Source organism: Sander vitreus, chromosome 22 (genome assembly GCF_031162955.1).
Source record: "Sander vitreus isolate 19-12246 chromosome 22, sanVit1, whole genome shotgun sequence".
Classification (NCBI taxonomy): domain Eukaryota; kingdom Metazoa; phylum Chordata; class Actinopteri; order Perciformes; family Percidae; genus Sander; species Sander vitreus.
The window spans coordinates 1,979,909-1,993,908 of NC_135876.1; the positions used below are offsets into that span (position 1 = coordinate 1,979,909).

At 43.1% G+C, this 14,000-nt stretch overlaps 1 protein-coding gene across 1 annotated transcript in view; it reads left to right on the top strand.

Moving 5' to 3' along the window:
• The window catches only part of LOC144537064 (uncharacterized), a 142,183-nt gene that overhangs the window by 46,921 nt on the left and 81,262 nt on the right, over positions 1-14,000 (top strand).

The following is a 14,000-nucleotide window of genomic DNA, read 5'->3' on the forward strand; positions in this document are numbered from 1 at the left end:
GCTGGAGCATCACACCGGGCCTGCTGGGCCGTATGGTGGAGCATCACACCGGGCCTGCTGGAGCATCACACCGGGCCTGCTGGGCCGTATGGTGGAGCATCACACCGGGCCTGCTGGGCCGTATGGTGCAGCATCACACCGGGCCTGCTGGAGCATCACACCGGGCCTGCTGGGCCGTATGGTGCAGCATCACACCGGGCCTGCTGGGCCGTATGGTGGAGCATCACACCGGGCCTGCTGGAGCATCACACCGGGCCTGCTGGGCCGTATGGTGGAGCATCACACCGGGCCTGCTGGGCCGTATGGTGCAGCATCACACCGGGCCTGCTGGAGCATCACACCGGGCCTGCTGGGCCGTATGCTGGAGCATCACACCGGGCCTGCTGGGCCGTATGGTGGAGCATCACACCGGGCCTGCTGGGCTGTATGGTGGAGCTTAAGTGCAACATGGAGCTTGAGGATGTAAAGAAAAACAGGAGAATTACCTTTGAGCAAGTTTGGAGGAAAGTCGGAGGTATGAAACAAGTCGTGGGCAGGGACAACATGTGTGTCGGCTTTGTCGAGTGCATTAGGCTAAGGGCGGCACGCTGCTCGCCTACGACAGCAAATAAAACGGGGACTTGGATGATGAACAGACACATGAAGCAGGCTCGCCGTGGCAGAAAAGATGACAGTCAGCCTTCAACGTCCTCTTCTGTTACTTCTCCAAGCATGAGGGCGAAGCAACCCCACACAGAGAAATGCGTTGAGTTCAAACCACTCTGAGTTGTAGTTGAGAACGTCAGTTATAACGGCCCACGTATTAAAAAAGTGTCGGGTTGAAATCGGGCTCGGGCTCATAATTCCAGTTAATGTGTCGGGCCGGGCCGGTCTCGGACACAACGTGCTCGGGCTCGGGTAGGGTCGGGCTTCATTTTTTGGGCCAGAGCTAAGCTCTAATTAGGAGACCTTAAGGAACATTATGAAATACCCTATATAATCATTCTATCACCCCTTTAACAATGCATTATATTTTATGAGTGATTCATATATTTTCAAATGTAAGCAATCAATCTGCAAAAAATAACTATCAACTCCAGCTGTCGGCTGGCCCTGCGTGTTTTCCATCTTCTTCACCTTATATCAGTGAGGGAGGAGGGGACCCTGCTGTGATGCCAATTTTTTTTTTATTCTGAGAAGCAGAAATCAGTCAGTCTAAAGATTTGTGATAAAATGTGTCACCCTTTGCATGGCTGCCTTTCTATGGCTCAGGAGTAGAGCTGATCAGTAAAGACTTCATTTTTAATCAGCTGTGAATTGCAAAGTAGGCCATTTGTATAATCAGTGCATGAAAATGAATCTTAATTGACAACAGGAGGTTGTCAAATTGTCGCCATGATAATAGCAATTGCACTCTTTTTCTTAAATGGAATAACAGGGCAATCGAAGCTTGGACTCAGCAGTCCTTTCGTTGCTTATGATGTGAATAAAATGTTAGTGTTATCTTGTTGAAGATAATTAGCCACAGAGAAGAGCTGCAGCTCTAGAGAAGAATATTTATTGTGTCAAATGAACAAATGCCCTGTCTGCCCCTCTGGCTGTCTGCTTATACTGAAATAGACTGAGAGATAAACTGTGTGTGTGTGTGTGTGAGAGTGTGTGTGTTATGTGTGGTACATTTTGAAAATCAGCTCATCAGATTATTTTTTTCCCCCCCCAATAGTCCGGTCTACTTTTTTCCCCCCATCTCTCAGCTTAAACATAATTTTCTTGTTCCTCAGTTCACTTTTTCCTTGTCATCCAGCCGTTCCATTTAAAACTGCAGAGCTGATGTGCATGTTATTAGCAGAGAAAGGGTTTTGCATGGGTATATGAATTAGTATGTGAGCTCTCCTCCACTGACAACACGCAATCCCCACGGCTCCACATATCTGCAAAGTACGACATGTCAAAAATCGCTTACCACGAGTCAGTTCACCTTCAAGTACTAACTCGTAACCCATTTAGACATGACCAAATAGCAGAGGGCTGAGTGTGTGAGAGAGAAGCAGACAATGATCCGTTTTAGGTCACACAGACCTAGAGCAGAAGTAGTGGCACAGAAGGTTAAAGTGTAGTGCACTACTGAAAGATGTGCACGTCCAGCCGGATACCTTAGGTAGTGGAATGCTCTGGCCACTGAACTTAGCATGACATTGTCAACAACAGTCATTACAAAAACTCTGAAATAAACATTTGAAATTGGCTATATGCTAGTATGCCCAGCCTGTGCTCATAATGTTTTCCAGTTGCACACAAATTACAATATAAGTCTGGCTGTTTTCTATTATGATGTCATGTAAACCTTACGGATGATATGAATCAATTCACTTTCGCCTTGAGAGGGGGAAAAGAAGGAGATTTTTCTGACTTTTTTCAGTGCAATAAATTGGTAGTGCTGAAATCTTATATATTCTAAGGTCCATCTACTTGGAAGTAGGGCAGTGCTGGTATTGATTCTTTTCTTTGTGTGTGGTTAACCCCCATTAAAGATGTGTATGACAGTGTGTGGCTACCTGCATTGTAGTTGTCTGCAAGCAACTGTGATCGGAGCCCATTATGCAGGCAAATGCAAGTGGATTCCTTAACATAGTGTAACTTAGCGTTTACCAGGTAGGGAAGGCAACAGAAAGACGCTATCAAGAAGAGCATGGACTTTAGTAATCCATCATTGGGAAAATTCAATTTTTACTCGCTGTTGGCATTAGTTACATTAGTCACACACAAAATACACACACAGCACCTAAAGACATGCATTAATGCAATTTAAGACGTTGGGGGATTGGTGCCTTGCTCAAGGGCATCAACATTGCCCAGGAGATGAGCTGGCACCTCTATAGCTACCAGTCCACTCTCCGTATCGTGCTCTATGCTGAACTTGAACCGGCAACCTAAGTCCCTACAGACTGAGCTACTGCCGCCCCGAAGAGTAGTGTTATTGTTAGTGTTTTTTAGAGCTTGACCCATTAGAAGTCAGCCTATTTCAGCCTTTCCTGCTTCTGTTTTGACTCTTTTTAAAGCCTCTGTACACCCACACAGGTGTTTTCAGTTATTCTGGCTGATTAGACACTGTGGGAAGGGTAACGCTATCGAACCTGCCCACTGCCATCTTTCATGTACTTTGTATCGTCCATTGAGATGACTGACTGAGCCTTGGTGGGGTGGATGTTGGTGACTGTGGGAGGAGTGATCAGCATGTAAATCAGACATCTGTGTTGGCATGTTCACCGCTTAGCTGTCTGGCTGTTTGCATGGCATGGGCAGCTTGTGTTACCACGGTTACGGAGCTGTACGTGTGCACGGAGCTTGTAGTTGTGTTGTTTCTGTTTTGCTGATTGTGTTCTTGTGAATGTTTTTGTCTTCTCAGGCCCTCTGGGAAAATAGATTTTAATCTCGATGAGCTTGATTAAATTAACATAAAATACACAAAAATAAAATGTGTGAATATCTAATAGAGAGAAATACTGTTAGACGGATGCTCTGTTTAAGTTTTGGTTAAACTCTATCTCAGATTTCCCACAGTGCAGCAGTACTTTAGAACCGATACCGGTGCTAAAGCGATACTTTTAAAACGGTGCCGGTGCCTGAACCGATTCTTTTAGAAAAGAAAAAAAGAACACAAAACGACATTCGGCGACATTAAAGAATGGCTTGTTTATTGCTAAGGCCATATGGTCAAAATTAAATAATTTATTAATAATGTCATAACAATAACTTATAACAATGACTTATTTCACCAGTAAGTTGATGTTAAATGGCAAAAACAACCACCAGATGGGTAAAGAGTATTTTACAATAACTTTGAATGCACCACGAGGCTTACCACTTTCAAGTGAACCGTCTGTGTTGTTTTTCCGATTTTTCGGAATCCTCCAAAGCGCGCTGGAGGAGAGTCTGGCTGCTCCACATAGCATTCGGGGATAGGAGGAAAATGTGCTCTGGTTTAATGGCATTTCTTTAAACCAATCAGAATCGTCTTGGGCGGTGCAAAATAGTCGTGCGAGCGAAAACTCAGATTCGCAAAGGATATAGACAATTTTTCCGACGAATCCTCTACAGTGAAATACAGTCACACTTTTACACCGTTTACCGTTAGCTGTCAGCATTTTAACTGTGTTTAATCCAACTGCTAGCTAACGGTAGGCTAACGTTAGCTGCTGTCAAGTGTAGTGTAACTAGCGTCACTACTAGGGTTGGGCATCGAGAACCGATTCCTACTTGGAATCGTTTCAAAAATTACGATTCCAGTAGAATCATTTCTTTATTGGAATCATTTGGAATCGTTTAGAGGATTTGGTTTCAAATCCAATCATCGCTTCCCAATTTCCGTAGCGGCCAGGTGCTTGTTGTGTTGCAGCCTTGGAGCACAGTAAGCAGCGCTCTAGTCTGGCTTTATTTTACATAGAAAAAGCCCGGTAAAACTGCAAACCACCACTGAATCAAAATCAAACTTCCCTCTTATTTGTGAAAATAGGCATGTGACCCGTTTCAACTCCACTCCTCAAAGAATCGGAATCGAAAGGAAGATTCAGAATTGGAATCAGAATTGTTCAAATCCAAACGATGCCGAACCCTAGTCACTACTACTAGCGTTGCTATTCGGTCCGGTAGATACCAGTCGTTTAGGCTAGGGTTTCGGCACCCTAACCCTAGCAGTAATAGAAGAGAACAGTGCAAGGTGTTTTCAGTGGGCCTACTTCAGTAGACAGAGCATCTGGCCTTGTTGAGGTGCATTGGATCCATTCATCACTGTTATTCCAGCAGACTCCAGGGAGAGGGTGCAGGCGGTATAAGTAGTAACTGGGTCAGAGAGTTGGGAGTGTAAGCTGAATCCTGACCGAGCAAATGCAGATGTGTGAGTGTGAACTGTATGTGTTGAGATGCTACATGCTGCACCTCCGATGCATGACGCTTCAGCATTGCATGTAAATACAAGTGTATGGTAGACAATATTTTCCCAAATATTTGACCAATACAAAACTATGATCAGCATTCACTTCTGTCATATGACCTTCAGAGTAAGATAACTGTGGTGTTCCAAGTGTTGGCGAAGTATATGACATTTGTTAAACGAGTTGCAGTTGATTTTGTGACAGCTTTACTAACCTGCTTTCTTCCTTTCCTCCCCTTATCCCTTCCTCTCATTCTATTTTTTTTCTTTTTGTCCCTGTGCATAAACACATCATTTTATTTTTTATTTATGCTCTTATTTCTATTTGTTCCGCTTCGATTCTCTTTCTGAATGAGCATCTTTTGTTGATGTGCTCACTTTACTTTTTCTACTCTTTCTTCCCTTCCTCTTGATTGCTGTCACCACCATTTTTTTTACTCTACTTCCCTCTTCTCTGTGTTGTTTCTCTTCTCTCCTCCTTTACCAATCCCCATGCTTCAGAGGACTAGAACCCGCCTCCATCGCCATGCCAACTGTCAGTCAGCTGTGCTTCCGCTTCTGTGCACCTCTTCCCTCTCTCTGTGCAACACACACACACACACACTCACACACACACACACACACACACACATACACACACACACACACACATCACTATTTAAGTTAAGTTTATTTATTTCAAAAAGGGACAGTGTATATTAATGAACATTTTGAAGAATGGAAATATACAGGATTATAGCCAAAGGGTAATTTCCAACCTTAGTCCTTGACAGGTTGATGGTCCCTATAGGTGAAGTTAAATAACTAAAACAAATCAGAGTAAATCATCATCACAATAAAAAATTACATAAATTACAGATCAACAGAGGACACTATGGACCCTATCCATGGCCCCTTTGGTCCAGTATGAAGGAGAAAGTCTGAGGTTGTGGACCACATTACTTTCACTCATGACAGAACTCGCACACAAACATCATATGTGCACACACACACTCACCCACGCTACGCTGTCCTGACTTCAGCACACGCTGTTCCTCCACATAATGTGTCTGCACACTGTGATTCACTCCGCTGGGCAAACTGGGTGTCTCTGACACACAACTGTTTTTGGACATACACACAGTCCCATTTGAAATTCAATGTGTCTGTTTTGTGGTTTGTTTTTGTCTGTAGTTCTTCTTGAATTTCCACTATTGCTTATTTCCACTGTGCCCAATGAAATGTCCTCCCTGTCTGTCTGTTTCTCTCTCATCACCTATTATTTGCAAATCAAGTATATTTGTCCAATATTAAGACAAATAGGTACAATATAATTCAGCCTTACATATATAAAAGCCAACTGTGGCATAAACCAATCAAAATGAGAATAAATCATGCACATCTGTAGTCCCTCTAGTTGCTCTCCCTTTCTGCCTGACTATCACACTGAAGCAGACAGCAAGTTCATAAGTTCATGTCCTCATACACACACGCACGCATGCGCACACACACACACACACACATACACACACACACACACACACATTCTCTATCCAGCAGCCAGCCCTTGTCCTCCTGTCTGAAAGTTTCAATCTGAGTCGCCGATGCTGCAAGCCTGATCCGTCAACACCGAGCACCTAGCACAAATTTGCACACAGACAAACATACTCACATTTTAACCCACCCAGACACTTTTTCTATTTTTTTTTTATTTTTTTGTTTGGAATGCTTTTGACGCTTCAGCCCTCTTTGATAGTCACCTCTCTGAGCTGTTAAATCTGGAGTATTTATCTGCTTTGCACAATCTTCCTTTAACCAAATTTAGATAGAGATGTAAATACTAAAGCCAGAGCTTTAATGGACAATCATTACTGTAAACAATGTAAGGAATGTCCCAGTAGTTATTGAGCTGCCTTCTATTCTATTTCCGTGTGATGTGTAGTTAGTCTTCAGTATTTACCTCAATTAATCTGATCATTTTGAGTTATAATTTATTTTACTTACTCCCGTGTTTGCTTACTCTTAACTTAACTATTAACTATTACTATTACTACTAACGCAATGTGTTTGTTGCATATTGTTATTGTGTGAGCAATTCATTTAGTTAGTCCAACATTTTAGTTCACTGAAAACTAACTTTGACGGGTCATCTTAATGATAAATAAGGGTCCTGTTAATAATAGATGTTGGTTTTAATAGCCCTCCTTCACAAAACATGCATTTTATCCAAACGTATTGGGGTTCTGCCATCATTTTTTTTCTTTCCTTACACAGGTTTTTGCTTACATGTGATCAAAATATCTGTGTTCTGCATTGGAACTACTTTCTACCAAAGAAATAGTCCCTGTGAAAACTGTTGACGGAGAGGCGTATGGATCTAAATCCAGGATCAATTCACCTCCATTATATTTGGATGGTGGCAGTATTAGTATTTGGTTGAACTGACCCTTTGTGAATGTGAAACATTTGTGAATGAGGCGTAGTAATGTTCTGTGGCTTGCCAACAGGGCAACAAGTCATTGGCCTAGCAGAATGAAATTTCAAAGTGGGAAAAGTGTGATTTGTACATGAACACACTTCCATCTGTGGATACATTTATAGCAAGCACAGCACCACTTGTAACATGTGTAATACTCAGATCTTCTCCTAGCTGTAAATGGACAGAAGATCATTGAAGGCTTCCATAGAGATATTCACAGCAGTCAGGGTGAGCTACAGACACAATAGTTGAGAAGATGTTTCACCCTGCGGTGAGATGTACTGTACTGTATATTGTTTTTTAATTTTAGCAATTTTACTTACTAGAGGCATAAAAACGTCCTATTTGTGCCACAAGGTTTAGATCCAGCCTCTTTTATGTTTTTTTCCAAAAGGTATCTATCTCTTTTTATAGACATGCCTCTCTCTGTTGTCTGCCTGCACTTTGTGCTAATAAATGGATATTTAACACACACTCACCTGGTTTGTGGGTTTCTCTTTCTTCTTCTAACCAACCTGAACTAAACGTATCTTCTAATGTCTAACTGCAGCTTTTTTCCCTTTTTTCTTGGTTGATTACTATTCCTGTCCCTCGCAGTCTTTTATATTATATGCAGTATTATTTCCTCTTTTTTTTCAGATATTCTTATATCTTACCAGCTTTCAAAGAGAACAAGACTCTTAGTCATCCTGGCTGTAACCTTTGGTGGCGGTGGGTTTTTACAATGTGAAGCTTAGAGATTAATGTGTGTGCCATTTTCTATTGCTTCTGAGAGATGTGCCTCTTTTGTTACAAAACCAATGTTTTCATTACTCTTTCCTTTTTAAAAAAAAAGAAAAATGAGAGAAACCAATTATTTGTTTAGCCCTCTTGCTGTGGCTTAAAAATACACATAGAAAAAGAAATAAAGGGACTTCTGCCTTTTCCAAAGAGGTTTGCCAGCTAACAGTATTTTATAGCTCCTCTTCCAGAACCAATGGCTGACTGAAGTCAGGATCCAAACATGAAAGGAGAGGCACAGAGGAGATTATTCTCCAGCTTACTACATTGCAGCATCAGCTAAAATGAATAAAATATTGCACAACTTACCAGAAAGCTAAGCTACTAAAGGTAAATAATTGGCAGGACTATTGTATTAAGTATGTGAAAATATATATATTTATACAGGGTTTCCACGCGACCCGATACCGGATAAGCGGACGAAGATGGATGGATGGGTGGATGGATGGATGGGTGGATGGATGGATGGGTGGATGGATGGATGGATGGGTGGGTGGGTTTCCACGGGGTCTTAAAAAGTCTTAACATTTAAAAATAAAAATTTTAGGCCTTAAAAAGTCTTAAATTCACTGAACTATTGTGTTCTAGGTCTAAATCATTTTAAAGCTATAGTGCGCCAAGGAGGACACGGAGGATTAAAAAACATGACGGACTCTTCAGAAGAGGTCATTAACTTCACTCAAGGTTCTGTGCGGTAAAGTCACCAGACGCCACAATCTTCTGAACATAGTCCTACTGAGAAATCCAGAGAGAGTTGTGTGGAGCTGATAGTCTGAATTAGCTCTGTAGCAACTCATTTGGCAACGGCTTGAATGTAACAGACGTACATTAATATCAAAAAGTCATGCGCTAAAGCTTTAAACGGGTCTTAATTTTTCTACGCCCACGCAACGCTACCTCTAGTCAAAATACAAATCTGACAAACTTCTGGGCTAGATGCGTTCAAGTGCGCTTGGGAAAGAAATATTTAATCCCGAACACTGCAAAATTCATAGATACCTATAAACGATTTACCCAAATAAAAATACATTGACTCTATGTTTTAAACTGAAAGGGAACGCCGTTCCATCCCGAATTTTACTCCTGGAATGGCGTTCGATGTCGTACCATCCACCATACCGTAACCTCCAGATATCAACCTGACCTGTGCGATTCTCTCTGTCAGCATTGGTGTTTGCGTTCAAGTATATATGGGGGCTCAATGGTGTTTTAAGCCCCCAACGTCGACTTCAAGGCAGCGCTGCGACAGTCGATTTCAAGGCACCTAACCCTAACCATTGCCTAATCCTAGTGCCTACCAGGCAGCGCTGCCTGGAAGGCGACGTTGGGGGCTTAAAACACCAAACACCTATATGAGGCAGCCTGCCCTACTTAAACTCAGAGAGTTGTGGTGTGGGTGATATAGGGAGAGGGATCGGTGTACACTTTCAGAGTGTACACCACAAACACACACACTTAATGCACGAACATCACAGCCCCTAGACAGCCTCAACCCAAACAGCTGGTCGCCTACATAACCCTTAAAGAGGGGGAGTGAAGGATGATTCAAAAGGATTAAAGAGAGAGAAAAAGAGGGAGACTAATTCTTACAGTAGATATACCCCCACCCTACGTTACATTATGTGCATCTCCCCACACACCGTGAAGACGTACATCATTTGACGACCTTGAATTCCTGTCATGCCTGCAGCATGCTTTATACATTATTGATTTACTGTATTGAGGTTTTACATCATAGGCTCATTACTGTAGGAACAGGTTTTAGTCTGCTCCACCACTTTGGACCAGACTAAAATATTTCAGCAACTTTAATGGATTCCCGTTTAATTTTGTATAGACACACTCGATAATGCAGGAGTAGAAATTCCTCAGTATTTGAGGGGATACCCAGAATTTCCTCAGGCTTCTGAGTCAGAATGCAGTGCCCAGGTCAGGCCCTCAGTGATGTGGACACCAAGGCAGTTGAAGCTGTCCACCCTCTCCACCGAGGAACCTTTGATATTAGAGGGTGCGTAGTTCCTTCCCTTCTTTTCCCAAAGTTCACTTTTATTTTTTAATTCTTGCTGACATTCATAAGGAAGTTGCTGTCCTCACATCAGTGGGTCAGGTCCTCTACTTTTTTCAGGTAGGCCTTTTTCATTGTTGTCTGTGGTCAGGCCCACCACAGCTGTGTCGTCAGCAGACTTGATGGTGGTGTTGGAGTCGAAAGTGGCTACACGGTTGTGTACAGGGAGTAAATCAGGGGACTCAAAACACAGCCCTGAGGTGCTCCGGTGTAAAGGTTGAGGGTGGAAGAGGTGTGTCTGCCAACTTCAATACCGGGGGTCTGCCTGTCAGGTAGTCAAGAATCCACCTGCAGTCAGTACTTGAGCTTTGTGACGAGCCTGGATGGAACTATGTTAATGTTCCGATGTTACATGCTGAACTATAGTCAATGAACGTCATTATAACATAGCTTCCTTTCTTTTCCAAGTGAGATAGGGTGGTGTGGAGGATGCGAGCTGTGGTGTCTTGTCCGTTGATTGTTTGGATATTGGAAACTTGTTGGAAATACATCCCGTTTGTGTCAGCATTTGAACTCACACTGACCCGAGCCTACTTTTCATTATCTCACCTTCTTTTTATTTGATTGAAAACTCCTAACTTTTAGCTTAGCACATCACCATCTTTGTATAATTTGACAAGCTCATGCTGTCATCCTCTTTTACTTGAAGAACTGATTTGGTAGAAATTATGGATAAATCTCCTTTAAATATTTATGATGCAAGTTTAATCCCCGAGCTAAAAAAAAAAACCTAATGCTTCCTTCACCGATGTAGACAGAAAGTGCTTGTGAATGTGTGTTTGTGACTGTGAGTGTGTATGCATTGCATGTGTGTGTATGTGTTTGACTGAGTAAATGCCTCCCTCTTTACTGCCTTTGAGCTTTATATATGAAATGCTCTGGATGGGAAGCATCAACATGGTTAACTAGCGATTTTTACAGTCTCCGCTGCACTTTGAAGTGTGCACTTGTTCATTTCATCTGTTGAGTTGACAGGTACTGACTGCACAATCCCTGCTGGTGGGAGCTAAATAGCCCCCCTGCTGGGCTTAGTAGTATGAATGGTGATACGTGACAGTGAGGAGTGCTAGAAAGCATGACAGCTGGAAATGCAAATGTAAGCGAACAAAATACTGAGGGTAGTCAGAAAATCCTTCGCGGCAGCTTAACGCCATAATCCTGACAATAAAAACTAACAAAAACTGACGTGTAGAAGGGCAAGAGAAAGAGGGATTGCCTCAGTGTTATTTTTCTCTTTCCAGACAGACAAACAACATTGTTTTCAGGCTAGGACAAGGAGGTGTGGAAGATACGATGACATAATAGGCATGGATGTAAAGAAAGGAATGGAGGGAGAAGAAGGGCTTCACAAGCATTTGTGTGTATGTGGTTTGCCTAGATACCTGCGGGTTCTATCAACCGTCTCTTGCAGAAACATGAACACACAAAACACACACTATAGAGGCGTCACATCCAATGTACCTTACTTCTTTACTGCCTGTCAATGCACATCAACCTCTCACACTTAATTTGTACCATCTCTGTATTAGCCTCTTGACTTCTCACCCTGCACAGTCTGGTCTAATTGTCTGTTTTAAACAGCACTTTAGTTTAAAGGACCCATCTGTAACTATGGTGGAAAAGCTACAACCTGAAAAATCAAAAGATCATAAAAATGTCATAGCTCGTTGTTGGGTCTAAAGGGCAACACTGATCTGGCTCTAGGCAATATCCATCTATCTCTCCATGTGTTATACCCCACAAGGAGCTAGAGCCTATCCCAGGATGCATTGGACAATAGATCCAGGAGGTGGGGCGGGGTTGGAGGAGAGTTATACTCAGTAAACGTAATAAAACTTTTTTTCTGCCACATGGCATCGTTTTGTCATTGATTACATGCCAGTTTGCAACACAGTAATACAACAGAGACCTTATTTATTGATATTGATTGTTGCTTGTGGAGGGCATATACGGTAAAGGTGGACAGAAAGGGGTAGTACTGGCTGATTCAACCTTATTCAGTATATGATAAATGTTCTGTCCTGGCTGAATCAACGGGACACTCTGTATGTTTGTACTCACCAGAGTAGCACTCTGTCCTCTCGGTGAACCGTCATTGTGAGCGTGTGGTCCTGCAGCAGTACTGACCCAGCTAGTTCATAGTGTGTATGTTCTCTCAGCTCGAGGAGCTGAGGCTAAGGCAGAGGAGCAGGGAGAGGCTGGGGTCAGCTTGAGGACAGCTGCAGGATTCCAGCCTATCCTGCCTGCTCATCCCAGATTAGACAGTTTTGGTAAAGCAAACCATAGGGCGCCATGCCTTGAAAAATAGCCAGGTTTGGTATTAAGCTTACATGGCACTAAGCTGTTATAATAATCAAATGAGCTCATTTGATTTGGAATTTTTTGTTGAGGGTTTAAAGCCATAGTGCGTAGTTTCTGTTGCCCACATGAGGACTTCTAAGTAATGACAACAACACTGTCCACATTAAGGCATGGATACCCGACCCGAGCCCAACGGATCCCAACGGGTCCCGACGGTACCCGACGGGCCAGGCCGGGTTCGGACAGATATTTAGAAATTATGGTCGGGTTCGGGCCGGGTTCGGTCACATCAGTGTGATAAGACATTTGGGGTAAAATGGTGCTGCGGCTCCTTTAAGAGAGCTTGTGTGTGTGTGTGTGTGTGTGTGTGTGTGTGTGTGTGTGTGTGTCTGTCTATGTGGAAGCTGGTCAGAAGAGAGATAGAGAAAGAGGAGCAGACGTGTAAATGCGACCGGAGCAGAGTTATTCATGTTATATAACGGCGGCCCTGGAGGTACCGAGTCTCCCCTGGCTTTCTGATCACGGTCGGAAACAAATCAAGCAGTGAAGGTTAACACATTGAACATTTTAACAGCTTATTAACGTGAGCTTGTTGCCCCGTGTGAGCTGATGACCTCATCTGTTGACATTTCTGAATGCCTTCCTACAGTTGCTTAATGAAAGCTTTCCACACAAACAAACGTAGGCTACATGTGTCATTAGTGTGAGAACAACATGAGATTTTAACGGTGTCGGGGTCGGGCTCGGACATAAATCTCTTGATGCCTGTCGGGCTCGGGCCGGGCTCGGTCACGGTTCTGTTGGACGCGGGCCGGGTTCGGACAGAAAAATTCGGCCCGATCCGGACTCTAGTTCAGATGACGCGCGCCTTCACTGGTCACACACTACCCCCACCCCCCCCCCACCACTGCTAGTAGCTCACGGTGGATTAAAGAACATGGACTCTTACAACATGGACCTCTTCATCTCCAAAGCTGACCATTGCTGTTGTTCTTTCTCATCGTTGACGTAAAACGCATCACTCGAGCTGCTGCGCGCGAAGGTAGCGGGACTACACCATTTTGTAACGTAGCCGTACTGAGAAATACAGAGAGAGTTGTGTGGAGCTGATAGGCCTAATTAGTGTTGTATCAACTCATTTGGCAATGGCTTGAATGTAACAGACGTTTATTAATATAAAATAGTTAGCGCACTATAGGTTTAAGAAAGAACCTTTCTTCTACTTGTTCCTTAAAGCAACACTAGAGAATTTTTCCCGCTTCGGTCCCCCTACAGGTTGGAAGAGGAACTGTCCATTACATTACATTACATTATCCAGTTCATTCGAACTACAGATCCACTACCCAATCTGGCAAACTTGCATAATGTAATGTAATGGACAATTCTGCTTCCAACCTGTAGGGGGACCGAAGCGGGAAAAGTTCTCTAGTGTTGCTATAAGCACAGTATAGCAGTCCCTCCAGGATTTTTAAGATATCGCGATCGCA